Below are 4,367 nucleotides of genomic sequence, written 5' to 3'. Positions count from 1 at the left end.
AGTTGAGCTCTATACTGCTCCCTAAAAGCACCACGACAACCAAAGAAGAAGACAACAATCCGCAACGATAATGGTGGCGTAAAGTCTTGAAGTGTTTTGTTCTGGGTCACTTTCAAAGCCATGTAGCATATGCAGATTCAAAATTGGCATGCGAGGATAGAGAAATGGTCGAAAGCATCTTTGGAAAAGAAATCATGCTTCAAAGGCTATGCACATCCGTTCTGAATTGAGATGTAGAGTTCTAAAACGCGAATGTGGCTGCAAGACTCTTGCCGCCACGACCATTCCATAATAGTAGGGACTCAACACAGAGTTGGTCATTGCATCTGCATAAATTTTTCTTTGGAAAGTGTTCTCGCGATTATCTCATGTATTCTAAGTTAGTTGTAGGTGCCTTTTGGGAGTGCCATGTGCATGTAACAACACTGGCGGCAAGGTCCAAAGTTGAAGGGCCTCAAACAAAAAATTGAATGAGGCCTCCTTCATGTGGGCACCCTTTCATGTGTGGCCTTGGTTACAACAACACGTGAACCATCTCTTTGTTTTAAGAAAACATTAAAACTCCTAAAGCAGTCGACGGCGTGAACTGGTTCAAGTGGTTATTTTTTGAGTTCAATTAAAAAACGGCGATCAGACGTGGTCTGTTTCAACACAAGCACGGATATAATTTTCTGTACTACGGTACCTGAGGGATATGCCAAGCGTTCCAGGGAGGCAGGGGTGAATGGTGAAGACTGTGAAGTGTGTGGCTTGGTTCACGAGATTTAAGCAGAGATAGATCGAGAAGATAGCCAAAGGCAATGAAAGCATAGCCGTGTGTGGAAATATCTTGACTGTCGATTGGGCAATGGGGGGAGAGAGAGAGAGAGAGAGAGAGAGAGAGAGAGAGGGCACAAAGCCATGGCGTGTTATGCTACGACTAATGGACCGCGCCAACCTTAACATGACTATGGGCCCTCACAGAACTCCCACAAGGGCTATTTCAGATAGGTTTTTGTTTTAGATAATACCTGTGTGGGAAAAATGGAAAGCAAATAGGAAGGGCAGTTGGGGTGTGCACCGGCGTGCAACATGCAAAGCCAAGCTTAGGAGGAGCTGTGGCAGTAGGAGGCCCCAGCTCTGGATGCAAAAAGAGAGAGAAGAAGGAGAAGATGGACGTAGTCACCAATGCTGAGCATCATGATAATTCCTGAGTACACTACTAAGCAACAACGACATGATCTTGCGGAGCTCGCTTGCTACTGCGATATGGAGAATTTTGCATTCCATATGCATGCTTTGAAGGGAATCTAGGAGAGATTTGCTATATTGAATTGAAAACACAGTGGAGCTAATAAGAAATATGACCCGTACAAAAACCTACGTGAAACAGTTCACGTCGACACAGGCGGATCCAAGGTGAGGAGGAGTTGTGGCGGTAGGAGGCCCAAGCTAATAAGTAATGTGACAGATACAAAAACCTATGTGAAATATTCCGTGCCGGCACGAATCGTTTCATATAGATTTTTGTATGGGATAATGTGGGAAAAATGAAAGGAAATGGAACAATGGTAGCTGGCAATGAAGCCAAGGTGAGGAAGGGTAGTTGGGGTGTGCATCAGAGTGCAGTAGGCGGAGCCAAGGTGAGGAGGAGTTGTGGTGGTACGAGGCCCAAGCTGCGGACTTGAGAAGAGAGAGAAGATGGAGATTATTTTTCTCTATGCTTGTGGGGTACAGATTTCTATAGGTAGTCAACAATGTTGAATGGCTATGCCAGAATGCTCTTAGCAAGGGCATGATCTTGAGCTTCATTCTAGCTTGCAGAGTTGGCTTGCTATTGCATGGAGAATTTTACATTCCATATGCACTCTTTGAAGTGAATTTGGGATAGATTTTCTATATTGAGTGGGAAAGAAAGTGGAGATAAAAAGAAAAAATAATGGGATAAAGTTTGTATGGGATAGGTTTCATGCCAAGTTGGTCAAGGTCCTAGAGAAATCCCGATCGTCTTCGTATTCAAAAACACCTCTTGAAATAGTCCACGTCCACCTATAGAATTTTTCTCCTCTAATTGAATCTTCTTTTGCTAGCCCTATGCTTGAGACCACCCTGGAAGAATCAACTAGAACCCACACCCCTTTCAAATTGTCTGCAAGGGTTTTTTTTCCTATGGGCTTTCCAACGACTTTGTGCAACTCAGCCCACACACTCTACTTGAATTATTGACAAGGGTCTTTGCCTGGACTATTTCAAAGGCACTGTGCAACTCAGCCAACACACAAAAAGATATCTCCGTCATCACATTAAAATCAAGCAAGAGCGGCTAATCTGTCTGCATTCAAATTTGCACCTGCATAAGCACTTGATTGACAACACGCAAAGTCCCAAGGTAGACTACAATACCAAAAGGCTTCAAATGAAGTCCCAAGACTACTTGCAATATCATAAGGCTTCAAAAGAATTAATCCCTTGGCTTATCCTACCAAAGGCATCAAAAGAGTTGATATATGTATACATCATATGTGAATTGAGGGAGGATGCTCCAGCTCTGAAGCTCAAGTTGTGACCAACTTTGCAAGCATGATGCCTGTCTGACAACCTTTGATTTCCTCTCGTAATAGCTGCTTGACCTACCACCTTTTGAAAAGGACTAGGGTAGTGCTCGAAACAATACAGATGCCTCATAAGCTACTGACTCCCCTTATAATCTTCACAATTGTGTCTCTCTACAAAGAGTATCATAAGGTGGTGAGTCTTGGTAATTGTCGTTTGTAGCAGCTAGGCAAGAAATTATCGCCCTTGCAATGAGACATGTGCACCTATAAACAAAATCTATGACGGTGGTAAATACCATGCATGTGACAAGGTGGGTGCAACTAGGGGTGTTTGGGACACATTGCAAAAGAGAGCACCATCAGCGAAAAGTAAAGATACAATGTAGGTGTCTCATGGGTGGTGTTGGTGCAGATCCTCTCGTGAGGAAAGCACTAAGAGGCTATGAGTCTACTTGATCTGAGCAGGGGTGCAAAAAGTGACTCAAGAGCAATGGAGCTATAGAAGTGAGGAGGGGTTGTGGCATGCACATAAGGGCAAAAGGGGAGGAAGGCTTGAAAACTTAAAGAAAGCAATGGGAATATTGAGAGAAAGATGTGACATCTCCGTATGGTAGCAGTAGTGGGGAAGTTCGAGACTAATGAATCGACAGCCATGGTGGCCAACCTAAAATGATGACGTAGGTATACCTTAGAGAAGAGTCGGATTCCAAATTTTAAATAAGTTGCGGGTTGGGGGCGGGGGGCAGATATGTTTATGAATAATTATAGATAGCTAAACTATTGTATGTTTTTTGCTATGAAAAAGCTTTTTATGATTTGTTTTTATATCAATCATGTTTGGCTCTGCTCGGTTTTATGACTGCTCAAAAAGTTTTGCTCGAAGTTTAAAATTCCTCCTTTAAATGATCTGTTTAATATGAGAAAATCATTTGGGTTGGTTAGATATTAGATTTTATGACATTACCTTTGAAATCATAGTCGTCCTCGACTATGAGGTAGAAGAGATAAAGCCTTAGTCATTAGTCAATCTTACTTAGTAGGTAGAGGATCCCTTTCTACCCTACGACATCTTTCCAAGATGGATGACTAATCCATTAAGTGCTTGGGAGACATAGCTGCCGCAAGCATGTCTGCTCTTTAGTCCATTTTATTCTCCCAAAGTAGAGTGACAAATTGGTGTTTGAGAGACGTCGTCGTCACAAACATGATTTTAAGCATGCATGCTATTTAAATTTGTGCACAATAAAAAGAAAACTAGTCTTATAAGACAAAAACATGGGTCATTTAAAAGAAATTTGTAAATTTTCTTACTCCAATGTAGCATTGTAAGCATTGACAAGGTTCATACTATCCTTAAGTTGTATTCCTTGCATCCATCTAGCATCTTCAAAAGGATAATTTTTGAACTTAATAAGATACCTTCGGATAATCTTACCATGTCGTAGTACCTTGTCTTCATGCCAAAGAATAGCTTTGGGTTGTAGCACCTCTTCTTGGTCTTCAACTTCGGGAGGGTCTTCAATAATTGGCTCACTTGGTGGCTTTCTTTTGTAGGGCTTGAGTAGGCTCATGTGGAAAGCATTGTGTATGAGCCAATGGTTGGGAAACTTGAGTTGGTAAGCCATCTCATTGATAGGTTTCAAGATTTGGAAAGGACCATAGTATCTTTTTGCTAGCTTAGTATAATACTTTTGATGGCCCGTAGGATTTTTGCCCGTCGTTTGCCTTAATCAAGCCTTAAGAAACTTAAGTAAGACCCAATCAATTTTCTTTGAACATTAAGGCCCTTCTATGCTTGTCAACAACAAATTTTTTCCTTTGTTGAGAGATGGA

The sequence above is a fragment of the Adiantum capillus-veneris genome, chromosome 4 (genome assembly GCF_014529385.1).
Source record: "Adiantum capillus-veneris isolate H3 chromosome 4, ASM1452938v2, whole genome shotgun sequence".
In the NCBI taxonomy this organism is placed as follows: Eukaryota; Viridiplantae; Streptophyta; class Polypodiopsida; order Polypodiales; family Pteridaceae; genus Adiantum; species Adiantum capillus-veneris.
The sequence above is the reverse complement of the archived record's forward strand: the minus strand, read 5'-3'. Positions refer to the sequence as shown.